This window comes from Aquarana catesbeiana, linkage group LG07 (assembly GCF_042186555.1).
Source record: "Aquarana catesbeiana isolate 2022-GZ linkage group LG07, ASM4218655v1, whole genome shotgun sequence".
In the NCBI taxonomy this organism is placed as follows: Eukaryota; Metazoa; Chordata; class Amphibia; order Anura; family Ranidae; genus Aquarana; species Aquarana catesbeiana.
This window is the reverse complement of record NC_133330.1, coordinates 131264968-131281878: the sequence shown is the minus strand read 5'-3', so window position 1 is coordinate 131281878 and position 16911 is coordinate 131264968. Positions and strand designations below refer to the sequence as shown.

General features: G+C 43.2%; 1 protein-coding gene across 2 annotated transcripts in view; it reads right to left on the bottom strand.

The window, feature by feature from the left end:
• The window catches only part of OGN (osteoglycin), a 569783-nt gene that overhangs the window by 291051 nt on the left and 261821 nt on the right, over positions 1 to 16911 (bottom strand). The gene's annotated exons all lie outside the window — the stretch shown is intronic.

The following is a 16911-nucleotide window of genomic DNA, read 5'->3' as shown; positions in this document are numbered from 1 at the left end:
ATAGGGTAGGGGGTCCTATAGCATTGGAGAGGAGGCGGGGTTAACCCACACGTAGGCTGCCATGGAGTCCATCAGGAAAGGAAAATTACAGTAAGTATTTGATAATAAATTTTGCTTTATATTTTACTATGTTTTTTTGTTTGTATTTGCTTTGCAAGTATGGTAAGTCTTACTGTTATACTGTAATGTTATTTTGTTTTATTGTTAACCATCATTTGCTTAGCAGGTATGCCATTCGGCTGCAGTGCAGATTTATTAATCTTGACAGCAACAGCGTTTGCTCCCACGATACATAAAGCTGTGACTTCAGCGCTGTAGGTGGTGATTTCACCACCACAGTTAAAAACAAAACGGTGCATGTATGCCCATCATTAGAAGTGGGTGGATGAAGGGAGGTATTCTTATGGTGGGCATACCCACCGATCAATCTTTTTTTCGTTCAGCCCACAGGCTGCATGAAAAAAAAGATTACAATGTATGCCCAACAAGGACCAGCAACGTACTGGTATGTTGCTGGATTTTGAGTGGTTATACCAGAATGATGCCTGTGGGTTTAGGTATCATCTTGGTATCATTCTTTTCAGCCAGCGGTCAGCTTTCATATAAAAGCAATCCTAGTGGCTAATTAGCCTCTAGACTGTTTTTACAAGCAGTGAGAGGGAATGTCCCTCCCCCACTGTCTTCCATGGTTTTCTCTGGCTCTCCTGTCCCAACAGGGAACCTGAGAATGCAACCGGTGGTTCCGCCAGCTGACCATAGAGCTGATCAGAGACCAGAATGGCTCCAATCATCTCTATGGCCTAAGAAACTGGAAGCTACGAGCATTTCATGACTTAGATTTCGCCGGATATAAACAGCGCCATTGGGAAATTGGGAAAGCATTTTATCACACCGATCTTGGTGTGGTCAGATGCTTTGAGGGCAGAGGAGAGATCTAGGGTCTAATGGACCCCAATTTTTTCAAAAAAGAGTAACTGTCACTACCTGTCTGGCGTCATATGTAAACAGCAATTGCACCATGCATGTGAGGTATCACTGTGAAGGTCAGATCGAGGGCAGTAATTTTAGCAGTGGACCTCCTCCGTAAATCTAAAGTGGTAACCTGTAAAGGTTTTTAAATGCATTTAAAATGTATGTAGTTTGTCGCCGCTGCACGTTTGTGCGCAATTTTAAAGCATGTCGTGTTTGGTATGTACTCGGCCTAAGATCATCTTATTTATTACATCAAACATTTGGGCAATATTGTGTGTTTTATTGCATTAAAATTTTAAAAAGTGTGTTTTTTCAAAAAAAAAAATTGTGTTTGAAAAATCGCTGCGCAAATACTGTGTAAAAAAAAAAAAAAAAAAGAAACACCCACCATTTTAATCCGTAGGTCCTTTGCTTTAAAAGAATATATAATGTTTGGGGGTTCAAAGTAATTTTCTTGCAAAAAAATATATTTTTTCATGCAAACAAAAAGTGTCTGAAAGGGCTTTGCCTTCAAGTGGTTAGAAGAGTGGGTGATGTGTGACATAAGTTTCTAAATGTTGTGCATAAAATGCCAGGACAGTTAAACCCCCCCAAAATGACCCATTTTGGAAAGTAGACACCCCAAGCTATTTGCTGAGAGGCATATCGAGTCCATGGAATATTTTATATTTTGACACAAGTTGTGGAAATAAGACAATTTTTTTTTCACAAAGTTGTCACTACATGATATATTGCTCACACATGCCATGGGTATATGTGAAATTACACCCCAAAATACATTCTGTTGCTTCTCCTGAGTACGGGGATACCACATGTGTGAGACTTTTTGGGAGCCTAGCCGCATACGGGACACCAAAAACCAAGCACCACCTTCAGGCTTTCTAAGGGTGTAAATTTTTGATTTCACTCCTCACTGCCTATCACAGTTTCAGAGGCCATGGAATGCCCAGATAGCACAAAACCCCCCCAAACTACCCCATTTTGGAAAGTAGACACCCCAAGCTATTTGCTGAGAGGTATGGTGAGTATTTTGCAGATCTCGCTTTTTGTCACAAAGTTTTGAAAATTGAAAAAAGAAAAAAAAATACATTTTTCTTTTCTTTCTTCATTTTCAAAAACAAATGAGAGCTGCAAAATACTCACCATGCCTCTCAGCAAATAGTTCGGGGTGTCTACTTTCAAAAATGGGGTCATGGGGGGGGTTTTGTGCTATCTTGGCATTTTATGGCCTTCGAAACTGTGATAGGTAGTGAGGAGTGAAATGAAAAATTTACGCCCTTAGAAATCCTGAAGGTGGTGCTTGGATTTCGGGGCCCCGTTCGCGGCTAGGCTCCCAAAAAGTCCCACACATGTGGTATCTCCATACTCAGGAGAAGCAGCAGAATGTATTTTGGGGTGTAATTCCACATATGCCCATGGCATGTGTGAGCAATATATCATTTAGTGACAACTTTGTGCAAAAAAAAAAAAAAGTTTGTCATTTTCCCACAACTTGTGGCAAAATATAAACTATTCCATGGACTCTACATGCCTCTCAGCAAATAGCTTGGGGTGTCTACTTTCCAAAATGGGGTCATTTGGGTGGGGAGGTTGTGCCATCTTGGCATTTTATGGCCTTCAAAACTGTGATAGGTAGTGAGGAGTGAAATAAAAAATCTACGCCCTTAGAAATCCTGAAGACATTGATTGGTTTTCGGTGCCCTGTACGCGGGTAGGATCCCAAAAAGTCCCACACATGTGGTATTCCTGTACTCGCGAGAAGCAGCAGAATTTATTTTGGGGTGTAATTCCACATATGCCCATGCCATGTGTGAGCAATATATCATTTAGTGACAACTTTGTGCAAAAAAAAAAAAAAAAATTTGTAATTTTCCCGCAACTTGTGGCAAGATATAAAATATGCCATGGACTCAACATGCCTCTCAACAAATAGCTTGGGGTGTCTACTTTCCAAAATGGGGTAATTTGGCTGGGTTTTGTGCCATCTTGGCATTTTATGGCCTTCAAAACTGTGATAGGTAGTGAGGAGTGAAATCAAAAATTTACGTCCTTAGAAATCCTGAAGGCGGTGCTCGGTTTTCGGGGCCCGGTACGCGGCTAGGCTCCCAAAAAGTCCCACACATGTGGTATCCCTGTACACAGGAGAAGTAGAAAAATGTATTTTGGGCTGCAATTCCACATATAACCATGGCATGTGTGAGCAATATATTTAGTGACAACTTTTTGTAAAAAATTTTTTTTTTTTTTTTGTCATTATTCAATCACTTTACCAGTTTAGAGGCTTTATACATATACCTTTGATAGCGCTGCATTTTTAATGCGATTTTAGTACTTTTACATGGTTTATGAGACATGTTTACCGCTTGCAGCTGATTCAAAGAGGATTCATTGGTTAATATTGTTAGTGGAGGCTCACAGGACGTTCGATATAATTTTATCTGACAGCTACAGCTTCCTTTAGGAAAACAAACAGTCTTTTGGTGATTCCTCATGGGAGTAGGAAAGGTCATATGGCATCATCTCGCACCATCGCATCATGGCTAGTCAATTCAATCAAAAAAACCTACGGCATTCAAAATTTACCGATACCTGGAGGCCTTAGAGCTCGCTCAATGAGGGCAGTGTTGGCTTCATGGGCAGCGTATTGCAGGGTTTCTCCGGAAAAAATCTGCAGGGCAGCGACCTGGTCCTCCAGGCACACTTTCATGTCTCACTATAGGATGGACTCGGGCCAATTATCTACAGTAGAGTTCAGAAGATCCGTTATTCGGGCCAATTCTATTGCTATTTGATTTAATAAATGTTACTTTTTTCCTGGTACCCACCCGACTGGCAAGTTATTTCCCAGTGTGTGTGCTGCCATGATGCATCAGGAAAACAGAAAATTGTATACTCACCTTTCCATAGTTTTCCTTTCCTAACGCATCTTCATGGCAGCACACAGCATCTCACCCTTCTTTAGGTGATAGTTACAGAAAATGAGGTGGGGTGCCTTTGCCTTCAAATTTATAGTTAACCAATCCTGTCAGGTTGTGGGGGTGGAGTCACAACCCAGTGTGTGTGATGCCATGAAGATGCGTCAGGAAAGGAAAATTACGGAAAGGTGGATATACAATTTTCCCTTTTCTGGGAGACATTCTGTACACAGAATGTGATCGCCTTTCGTTCTGTACACAGAATAGAATGTGTACAGAACACCTCCAAGTAGCCATGTTGCATTGCATTTTCAGAAAATTACAGCGGCTTGCAGATTGAAAAGGAAAGGTAATTTTTAATAACATTCAATTACAATATGATTTGTGTTGCAATTGTACCATATATACTCGAGTATAGGCCGACCCGAATATAAGCCGAGGCACCTAATTTTACCACAAAAAACTGGGAAAACATATTGATTTGAGTATAAGCCTAGAGTATAAGCCTTGAGTATAAGACTTTCCCTCCCTGAAGTCTTTAGGTGGGTCCTGTCCCTGGGAGTCATTCCCGAGGTAGACTTGTTCGCCTTCCCGTGCAACTTCAGACTAGAGAGATACTACACAAGGTCACGGTGTCCCCAGGCTTTTGGGTAGATGCTCTGACAGACCATTGGCAGTTCCACAGGGCCTTTCCCCCGGTTCCTGTCATTCTCCGGTTTCTAACTTTAGGAAGTGCAGCGCTGGACTAACTGATATAAACAAATAGTGATAAATTCTGTTGATCAATATAGCAAAACACAGTGACAAAATCCCAATCATTCGTGTTTAAACAATGTATAAGGTGCTCTCAAGTATTAACTTTAAAAACACATAAACACAAAAAATAAAAAAGTGAATAAAATCATAAAGGTCCAAAAAAAGTTCATTGTGTAGATGTTCTATACAGGATCAGGGATGAATCTCCACCATTCAGTGTTGCCCACCAACAGATAGTAAAAATGAAGGCTTATCCGTAGCCGCGGATGACGTCACGACGTCACGTTCTGGACGCGTTGCGTCCCAGTGGGCAGGGACTTCCTCAGCAGATGTCGTGACTACGTGGGCACCCGCGCTATAAAGAGGTGAGTTGTTATGGCAACACCAAACAACAGGGGATGACGTATATCTGATGGGAGCCGATTCCGGAAGTGTCTCCTCACATATCATTCGGAGTGAACGGAACCCAGTCAGATTATTAAAAGCTCATATCTGCACATAATCGATAAGATATAAAATGTATACATATGATCTGGTAATAAAAACATTAAGACACACAATACAAAGTGTAATCTTAACAGAACTGACAAAAACACCTAGATCGCATAAGAAATATTTTTAAAAAATCTAAATTATGAATTAAAAATATCCGTCATCCACGACCACCGACTGCTCCAAAAAAGCAATGTCAAAAAGTTATATAAACAATCAGATAAAATAATCATTTAGTAAAAATTTTTTTACCGATCAGAGATAAAGCAATTAGTGTCGAACTCTACATTTAACCCATCGGGGCACATTACTCTTGTTTCATAAATCCAATGGGATTCTCTCTTACTTAATTGTCTGATGAAATTTCCCCCTCTCCAGTGCTTTGTGACCCTTTCAATGCCCCAGAATTTCAGACACTACCGAGGATTCCAGTGTTCATCCCTTAGATGTTGGAAAAGCTCTGAGTCAGTAACTTGAAGCTACAGCTTCTTTCCATCAGACTGACCACCTGTTCATTCTTTTTCATGGGAAGAATAAGGGAATGCGTGCCTCTTCCAGATCTATTGCAGCATGAATTGTTCAGGCCATTCAGTGGGCTTCCAAAGCCAAGAAGCGGTGACTGCTCACTCAACTAGAAGTGTGTCTTCGTCATGGGCGGCATCACGTCACGTGGCTCCAGAAGTTATTTGCACGGCAGCCTCGTGGTCTTCAATTAACACGTTCAAGGTACACTACTGCGTAGAGCCAGCCGTGTTAGTGCCAATTAAACCTTTTTCTTTTGTCCAGCACTCTGCCCACCCGGGTGTGTATGCCTAGTTATTTCCCACATGTAGGCTGCCATGGAGTCTGTCAGGAAAACTGAAAATTTATATCAAATACTTACCGAAATTTTCCTTTCCTGATGGACTCCATGGCAGCAGGAGTTCCCTCCCAGTGGCTGGAGTAGGCTAAATTATGGAACACGGCCTCTGGCCCAGAGAAAAGATTTATGGGAGAAGGGTCCTATGAGGTATGAGGGGGCAGGATTAGCCCACACGTAGGCTGCCATGGAGTCCATCAGGAAAGGAAAATTACGGTAAGTATTTGATATAAATTTTCCGTTTTTCTCCCTTTGGAAACCACAGCTTAGCATTGCATGCTATTATTAACCACTTAAGGACTGCCCCATAGCAGATATACTGCTACAGGGAAGCCCTCCTGTGCAGAATCACCTATATATAGGTGATTCTGCACTTCTGTTTAGAGGGTGCGCACCGGCGGAGGCCCACTTCTGCTGTGATTACTATCCATTCTGACAGGGGGGAAAGGGAAGGATTTTGTGCTCCTGCAAAGCAGGGAATAAAATTCATCACTTCCCTGAGTAAAAGCAGCACACTAAAACACTGGCTAGGCACACAGTTAACCCTTTGATCGCCCAAGATGTTTAACCCCTTTCCAGCTAGTGTCATTAGCACAGTTACAGTGCATATTTTTATCACTGATCACTGTATTAGTAGAACTGGTTCCCACAAAGTGTCAAAAGTGTCAGTGTGCAACTGTCCACCGCAATATCGCAGTCCCACTATAAGTCACTGATCGTCTCCATGACTAGTATAAAAAAATAAATAAATACAAATTCCGGTATATACACCAGTTTTTAGACGCTATAACGTTTGCGCAAACCAATCAATATAAGCTAATTGGGAATTTTTTTTCAAAAAATATGTAGAAGAATACATATTGGTGTAAATTTATGAAGAATTTTTTTTTTCAATTTTTATTGGATATGTTTTATAGCAGAAAGTAAAAAAAATATATTTTTTTTCCTAAATTGTCTGTATTTCTTTTGTTTATAGTGCAAATATAAAAAATGCAGTGGTGATCAAATACCACCAAAAGAAAGCACTATTTATGGGAAAAATGTGTGGGTACAACATTGCATGGCTACGCAATTGTCAGTAAAAGTAGCGAAGTGCCGTATCACAAAAAATGGCCTGGTCCTGAAGGGGGGGTAAATGTTCTGGAGGTCAAGTGGTTATTGTAACATTAAACCTTCGCTTTTTTTTAAATTAAAATAACAAACATGGTTTTGCACAGGGCAGCCCCGATCTTCCTCTCCTGGTGTCCCCTGTCAGCGCTCCAGCCGAAATTTTATTTGGGTACAACATTGCATGACCGCGCAATTGTCAGTTAAAGTAACCTAGTGCCGTTTCGCAAAAAATGGCCTGGTCATGAATGGGGGGTAAATGTCCCGGAGCTCAAGTGGTTATTGTAACATTAAACCTTTGTTGTTTTTTTTTTATTCAAATAACAAACATGGTTTTGCACAGGGCAGCCCCGGTCTTCCTGTCCTGGGGTCCCCTGCGCATGCACCCTAAAAGCTTGAGCTGCCATTTGCTGCAGCACAAGCCGATCAGAGGGTCCCGGCCAATGATTTATACCCAGGACCTGCTGATCGGCTTAGTAAATGACAGAAGAGAGCCCTGTGTTGGTAAACAACACAGGGCTCTCTACAAACAGAAGTGATGTGACCGTTTTTTTCTGCCTGTAAAGCAGCGCTAAGTAGCAAAAAAAATGGCCTAGTCATGAAAGGAGTAAAACCTTCTGGAGCTTAAGTGGTTATAGAAAGCATCATATTTTAGGACTAGAAAAAAAGGAGTGGTCACCTTTGATATTCTCTGCCTGCATTCAAAAAATAGGCAAACCACTGTAAATTCAGTTGTGTGACAATGAAATATGGGATGATGTTAACATTTCCTGGGAACTTTAGTCCTTTCACCTACCCTAAAGTATTTTCATAGGATATGAGAGCCCACCATAGGCGTGCGCAGGGGCTGTGCCGGGTGTGCCTGGGCACACCCTAATTACCCTGCGTGGCGCAGATTCTCCCTGTTGATATTTCACCAAAGACTACCCCCACCCGGCTCCTAAATGTATTTATTTATTTTAAATAAAAAAGGAAAATAATAAAAATAAAAAAAACTACTGACACCATCCACTGCCCTACTTGACAAGTCCAATGCTCTACTGACATCCTCCACTGCTCTACTAACACCGTCCATGTCTTAAAAAATTTGGGGTGCACACCCTAATGCAATAGGCTGCGCACACCTATGGAGCCCACCATCATTTATAATGTACAGTACGTGCTGGGGCTGGAGACCTCCTGCTGGCTTTCAAGTCTTGATCATAATACAGAAATCATGCCATGCCCCCATCTTTAGTTTTCTTCAGTTGAGTTTTTATTTTTAGTGGTATAAAACCTCACCTCCCCCATCTCTATACTTTGCTCTCAACATAGCTGCCTAAAAGATACACATTCTCCAACTTCTAAAAGGGAATTTAAAGCAGAACATCGGGATTTTCAAAAAATTACACCCCCCCCCCCCACACACACACACACACACACACACAAAACACTAAACAGTTATTACATTTGTGAAATTTCTTACCGTTTAAGAGATATGTCTGGTTGAATTTTCAGGAAGTCAGCTTTGTGATTCAAAAAATGCAGCCTGTATTCTGGCAAGGAGGAGGTGTTACAACAGGGATTGCATCATATACTCTTCTCTCTCTCTAAACTGTAATCAGACTACATTTCCCATGAATCCTTGGAATTGGAGTAAATGTGGGAAGTACATTAGGCTTGTACATGTAAATGTGAACTCGCCCACTTCAACATAAATCACACCCCTCATTCTGCAGCCAGCAAGCCATACATAACACACGGTATAATAGGTTACAGCCTTATAGATGCAAACCAGTGCAACGTGTCAGTGTCCACCAGTGCAGCTTATCAGGGTCCTCCAGTGCCGAATGTCAGGGTCCACCAGTGCCGAATGTCAGGGACCACCAGTGCCGCATGTCAGGGACCACCATGTCAGGGACCACCAGTCAGGGACCACCAGTGCCGAATGTCAGGGACCACCAGTGCCACATGTCAGGGACCACCAGTGCCGAATGTCAGGGACCACCAGTGCCGGATGTCAAGGACCACCAGTGCCACATGTCAGGGACCACCATGTCAGGAACCACCAGTCAGGGACCACCATGTCAGGGACCACTGGTGCCGCATGTCAGGGACCACTGGTGCCAGATGTCAGGGACCACCAGTGCTGCATGTCAGGGACCACCAGTCAGAGACCACCAGTGCCAAATGTCAAGGACCACCAGTGAGGGACCACCATGGGACCACCATGCCAGGGACCACCAGTGCCGCATGTCAGGGACCACCATGTCCACCATGGGACCACCATGCCAGGGACCACCAGTGCCGCATATCAGGGACCTTGATGGGACCACCATGTCCACCATGGGACCACCATGTCTGTTCCACCAGTATAGAGTGGGGATTATTATCAGAAATCACTTGTATGACACAGCGGGGATCTCCCGCTGTGTCAGGTATTGTATATGTGAACACCAATCGCTGATGCCCCACCTTCCGCCAGTATTATGATTGACAGCACACTGTTCCTACACCAGCGGGAGGCGGGAAATCAGCGATCGTTGTTCTCATATACAATACCTGACACAGCGGGAGATCCCTGCTGTGTCATACAAGTGATTTCTGATAATAATCCCCACTCTGCACGGATATAGCAGGCAGGCGGGGGGGGGGGGGGTGTGTTGCGAGGGGGCGGTGCAGCGGGGGACATAGTGGAGGTGGAGTGGGGGCGGATTGCTGGCAGGAGCAGAGGAGGAGGAGGAAGGAGAGAGGAGAAGGACACCCCCTCCATGGGCAGCACAGACCAGGAGCGGTGAGACCCCCTGTGCCCACTACATGTCTGCTTCCTCCCTGCTAGAACTACAAGAGGGTGTGTCAGACTGCTGGCTGAGGTTATGGGAGGACTAGCAGCCAGCGGTCTTACAAGCAGGAAGTCACCAGGCAATAACGTTTTTTCAGCAAGTTCAGCAGCCTATTGCAGAGAATCTACAGAGCTCAGAAGAACATGGGTGACATACTTGGTGAAGGTAGGAGATCAGCACTAAGGACATGGAAAAAAAAATCAGATTACTAACATTTGTTTTTACAGTGGCAAAGTAATTGCTAAGGCATGAAAATCACTCTTTCTTCACCCTTCTTTAGTTAAAAATCTATTAGAAGTTTTTAGCCATGCTTATGACTATTATTATTATTTACGTAATGCAACCTTTTTACATTGAATGCAGTTAAAATTTTTTGCTAGGTCTGGAAATTTTCCTCTATCCCTTAACCCCTTCACGCCTAAGGGTAAAACAAATCTAAAGGTCTAAACACAATTTTGCAATTTTGACATGTGTTAGTAAAACCCTACATATCATCACAACTACTTTGTGCATCCAGGTGGATTATACCTTGTTTTTTTCAGGACATATTGGGCTTTAATTTCGTAGTAAAAAGTGATGGATATCTCCTGATTTTTTTTTTTAAACTGGCCTAAAATAGTAAAAAAATATATGTAGCGCTGGTAGATTTTCAATCTACCGTTATAGGTAAATTTAGTGGGTTACCTGTTCATACATAGTCAGATTTAGCCTCTGTTCCAGTTTGGCTGTGTTGCATGTAGTTTCACACTGTGCCTGTGGGTGTCGTTGTTAGCATGGGTCCGTGTTGGAAAGGCAACACGCTAAAGTGTATGAGTGCTCCTCTGTCCCGGAGATAACTCGTTGGAGGTGGTCCTCCGAGTTGCATTCTGGGAGAGGGTATTTATGGGACAGACGCCATGTTCTAGGGTCTTTCGTTCCACCTGCTGGCCCTCCTGGCCGACAGGTATGTGTTAGGAGTACTACTGCGTGGTCCTCCGACTGGGAGGACCACGTTGCTGCAGCGTGTGGGTGAGCCCAGAAGCCTGTCTGGGGCCTACCACAGCAGCGAGGGAATGGTCCTGTGCTGTCTGTCCTGCGGGAAGAAGCTGGACAACTGAGAAGATCCCAGGGGAGGACCCGTTATTGAAGGATCGTGCAGAGTTCTGGTCTGGAGAGGGGCCTGGTGACTCAGTTGGAGGACGCATCCTAAAGTTAACCTACCGCATAGTCAGCTTAAAGGTTCTAGTGCTGTGTTTGCTATTCATTGTAAACCATTACATCCTGTGGCAGAGGATCGTACAGGTTTCTATTCCATTCAAGTCTGTGGCAGAGACTTTTGTTCATGCTGCGTATCGGCTGCTAGGTTAGTGAGAGAAACCTATCCGGGCGGGCAAAGATTCAACTCTAAAACTCAACTCTTGGCCCATAGCCAAATGATGGCTGCAGGGTGGTTGGATAACTCTGGGATCACGTCATATGATGTGATTCCAGAAAACTGCTCCCGCGCGCCCCCTGGGGCGCGCACATGGGAACATCCCTGACCGCCGGGTCCAGAGGACCCGGCGCATCATGGATCATGGTAAACGGCCGCTGATCGTGGCCGTTTACCAGGTGATCGCTACGTCAAATGACAAAGCGATCACATGTAAACAAACCGGCGTCATGATATGACGCCGGTTCCTCCCTCCCCTCTCTGTACCGATCGGTACAGAGGGGGGAGATCGGATGGGAGCTGCGCTGTGGGCTGGATGTGTAGTGCCCACAGCATTGCTCAGTGACATGTGCAGTCACATCCATCCCTCCATGCTCAGCCATCCCCCCCATGCTCAGCAATACCCGGCACTACTCTGCAATACTCTGCAATTCCCTGTACAATACTCTGCAATTCCCTGTGCAATACTCTGCAATACCCTGCAATGCCCCGCAATACTCTGCAATGCCCCGCAATACTCTGCAATGCCCAGCAATGCCCCGCAATACTCTGCAATGCCCCGCAATACTCTGCAATACTCTGCAATGCCCCGCAATACTCTGCAATGCCCCGCAATACTCTGCAATACTCTGCAATGCCCTGCAATACTCTGCAATGCCCCGCAATACTCTGCAATGCCCTGCAATACTCTGCAATGCCCCGCAATAGTCTGCAATACTCTGCAATGCCCCGCAATACTCTGCAATGCCCTGCAATACTCTGCAATGCCCTGCAATACTCTGCAATTTCCCGCAATACTCTGCAATGCCCTGCAATACCCCACAATACCCCGCAATACCCCGCAATACTCTGCAATACCCCACAATACTTTGCAATGCCCTGCAATACTCTGCAATTCCCCGCAATACTCTGCAATGCCCTGCAATACCACACAATACCCCACAATACCCGCTCACATATGAAAATGGTGTTCAAACCACACATGTGAGGTATCGCTGCGATCAGTAGAGCAAGAGCAATAATTTTGGCCCTAGACCTCCTCTGTAACTCACAACATGTAACCAGTAAAAAATTTTAAAGCGTCTCCTATGGGAATTTTTAAGTAGCAAAGTTTGGCGCCATTCCACGAGTGTGTGCAATTTTGAAGGGTGACATGTTAGGTATCTATTTACTCGGCATAACTTCATCTTTCACGTTATGCAAAAACATTGGGCTAACTTTACTGTTTTGTTTTTTTTTAAACCACAAAACTGTTTTTTTTTTTTTTTAACAACGCATTCGAAAAATTGCTGCGCAAATACCGTGCGAGATAAAAAGTTGCAACGACCGCCATTGTATTCTCTAGGGTCTTAGCTAAAAAAATATATACAATGTTTTGGGGTTTCTATGTAATTTTCTAGCAAATAAATTATGATTTTTACATGTAGGAGAGAAATGTCAGAATTGGCCTGGGTGCTCCTAGAATGCCTGATGGTGCTCCCTGCATGTTGGGCCTCTGTATGTGGCCATGCTGTGTAAAAGACTCACACATGTGGTATCACCGTACTCGGGAGTAATAGCAGAATGTGTTTTGGGGTGTAATTTGTGCTATACATATGCTGTGTGTGAGAAATAACCTGCTAATATGGCAATTTTGTGAAAAAAAAAAAAAAGAAAAAAAAAATCTTGATTTTGCAAAGAATTGTGGGAAAAAATGACAACTTCAAAAAACTCATCATGCATCTTTCTAAATACCTTGGAATGTCTTCTTTCCAAAAAGGGGTCATTTGGGGGTATTTGTACTTTTTTGGCATGTTAGAGTCTCAAGAAATGAGATAGGCTGTCAGTACTACAGGTGTGATCAATTTTCAGAGATTGGCACCATAGCTTGTGGACGCTATAACTTTCACAAAGACCAAATAATATACACCGATTTGGGTTATTTTTACCAAAGATATGTAGCGGTATAAATTTTGGCCAAAATATGTGAAGAAAAAATTACTAGTTTGCAAAATTTTATAACAGAAAAGAAGAAAAATGCATTTTTTTACAGAATTTTCGGTCTTTTTTCTTTTATAGCGCAAAAAATAAATAACCCAGCGGTGATTAAATACCACCAAAAGAAAGCTCTATTTGTGTGAAAAAAGGACAAAAATTTAATTTGGGTACAGTGTTGCATGACTGAGTAATTGTCATTCAAAGTGTGAGAGCACCGAAAGCTGAAAATTGGTCTGGTTATTAAGGGGGTTTAAGTGCCCAGTGGTCAAGTGGTTAAAGCATTGGAAAAGATACTCAAGTGTCCCGTGTCTGGTATTGAGCTCAAGGGGACCCTAGACCTGTTTCTGGTGAAATTGAGGTAATGAAGGTGACGGTAACAGCCCGCTTTAAACCAGCAGCTCCACCGTGAGTTAGTGCTACATATATATATATTTTTTAATTTAGCTGTATATTTCTTGTTACTACCATAACCTACCACTAAACAACAACCCAAAATAAATTCTCCTGCTCCGTAACGATATTGCATGGATCGCAACAATACCATATATGTGTATGTTATTTGTTGTTTGTACCTGTAGAACAGCCCAGAAGCAATAGTGCGCATTTTGCTTTTTTTTGTTTTGTCCTACCTAAAACACACCAACACTAACTAACAATGATGCTAATTAAAAAAAAAATCCTGCCCAAAAGACCTTTGACCCAAACACTAACCTGGCACTGACCTAGATCAAACCTTAATCTAGGTATTTTTTTAATTTATTTTTTAATTAATTTACTTATTTATAAATTCTTACAAACACTTTTTTTTTTCTTTCTGCAAGGAAAGAGAAAGATACACTGTATCTTTCCTCTCCATTCACAGAAATAAAAAAACACGGGTGGATTTCATGGTGACTGATCGCTGTGGTAGCCAATCAGAGGCTACTACACCGTTCAGGTGACCCGGAACCGTGCAGTGCACTCCCAGCACAAAGACAAATACACGTATATGCCCCAGGGAAAAAAGCCCACTTCCGTGAGGCCGCATACAGTATGTGTTACGTCAGCGTGAAGGGGGTTAATCAGCTATAACTGGTTGCACCACCTTGATTTGACTTAAAATGTAACTATGGTCAACATTTAAATTCATACCTCCATTTCCACATTGCATTTCAATTATTTCTAGCCTACTCCTATTAGTCTGACTGATCCTAAAGATTGTAAACTTTGTGAAGAATCCCACATATTTACTTTTTTTAATTTTGTGGCACATATTCACTATGGCCTATACAGTAAGTAAACAATACTGTGTCACAAAATTCATAGAGCCTGCCTTCTGAACTACAGGGGTGCTGAGAGGAGGAGTTTCAGGAGGCAGTGTCAGTACAGCCATATCTGCTTGCAGGCATCATGGTACCATGGGACATGTAGTACATATACTTATACAAAAGAGGAGAAGCTGCAAAGCATACAGGGTTTCCAAGAAGTTGTGAAAAAAGATGGACAGCAGCCAGGCAAAACTTATAACATCAAGTAAGCTTATATGTGTGCTTATGTGTTCCTGTGTATGACCTGACTTCTCTTCCGATACCTGTTCCAGCTTTGGCTCCTTACTATGCTAATTTCTGGCTTCCTGACCCTGGCTCGTTTGATTACCAGCTCTGGCATCCAGACTATGGCTTTAGTTTTTGACTACATTGCTGTACTGTGTTATTTTCTTCTATTTTATTAATGGTGTGATTTTAACTGCATTTTTTGTCTCTGCCTGGTTTATGGTTCCTGACAGGGACAAGGTACTTTGGGGGGGGGGGGGGCAGATCCCCCCTGCCCCAAAAGAACCCCCCCATGTTGAGGGCATGTGGCCTGGTATGGGTCATAAGGGGGGAGGGGCTCGCACCCCCCCCTTTCCAGGCTGCATTCTTGGATAAGGGTCTGGTATGAATTTTGGGGGGACCCCATGCCATTTAAAAAAAAAAAACTGGGTGTGGGATTCCCCTTAAAACCCGTATCAGACCTACAGTTATTCACAGTTTGTTAAGGAGAAATAAAAAGCAAAACACATGAAAAAACGCATGCAAAAACGCATGCTCAAAAATACAAAACGTGCTTGAAAACCACATCAACCACAACCTCATAAATGTGAACCTAGCCTAAATAATGACTAATGATTGCATCTGAGGCCTTATAATGGTAAAAGGGGGGGGGCTGACTCTGGATTGGACTGTTCCCCATGTGGAAATGGTAGTTCTAATGTCTTGCTCCTTATTAGACATGGTTATAACCATATCCTCTCTTATGAAGTCTGTGTTCAAGAGCATTGTTTCTTAACCCCTTTTCAGTCAGAGCACCCGTTAAAAGAATTTTCAGTCTCGAGGCACCCTGTCCAAGGCATGGTTTACGTTACCGCGAGTCACGGAACGCAAACAAAATCCTACCTGGCACACAGACAAATGCTCTGCTCTTTAAGGGCACCATTAATTTTTAAGGGTACCCCACACATTGGAAAACACTGGGTTTTTGGTGCGGCAGAATTAAAAAAAAGAGGGGCAGGGACTTCTTTCTCTGCATTTCTGCAGACAGGGCAGCCCACTGAAATGAATGAGCTGCCCTACACGTAACATACAGCAGCACAGATGTGAACCAAGGGCTTGTTCACGTGTGAGGTTGGGGGCAGTAAAAACACAAAAAATCAGTAAAAAAAAAAATGCTCTGCTCTTTAAGGGTGCTATTCATTTTTAAGGATACCCCACACATTGAAAAACACTGGGTTTTTGGTGCAGCACAATTTAAAAAAAGAGGGGCAGGGACTTTTTCCCTACATTTCTGCAGATAGGGCAGCCCACTGAAATGAATGAGCTGCCCTACACGTAGCATACAGCAGCACAGATGTGAACCAAGAGCTTGTTCACATGTGAGGTTGGGGGCAGTAAAAACACACAGTTAAGATGTTTTTACCACCCCCTACTGCTCCCCCTTTAGCTGCAGAGGCAGAAGCTGGGGATGTACACATTATATGGCCATGGCTGGAAGTATAAAACAAAAATGTATGTCTGCGCAAAACGGTAAAACAAATAACCAAATAGAATAAAACAACAGCTGCGCAAAATGTCTAGACACTTGATATTTAAAACATAAACAACAAAGGATGTCAGCGCTCAAAGGATTGCAATGGAAAAAAGTCTCTCAGCAGCAGCAATACAATGCATAAACCATTTATTTAGTAATGTTCATGTAAAAAACACAATCCCAGTGTTAGTGCAAAGGGATTGATGGGAGAGATGAAGGTATGATATAAAAAGGCTTATGGTGTCGCTGGAGGTCCCCAGAGCAACAAGGAGCTGATGACTTCCACAGATGGAAATAGCCTGGCAGTGAGGGAGGCGCCAATATCCCTGCTGCGCTGTGCCGGACGGAGGATCCACTCACTGGCACGCTGTGAATAGCTGGGCATGCTGGTGATGGAGCAGGGGGAGACACAGGCCCGGATTTACTCCCTTTGCCGCCCCAAGGCCGAGTCCTTCAATGCGGCCCCCCCCCCCACACACACACACACACCACCATTCACGTCCTTTATCGATGACTGCTACAATAGATCAATTATAAACATATCTCCTCTCCACA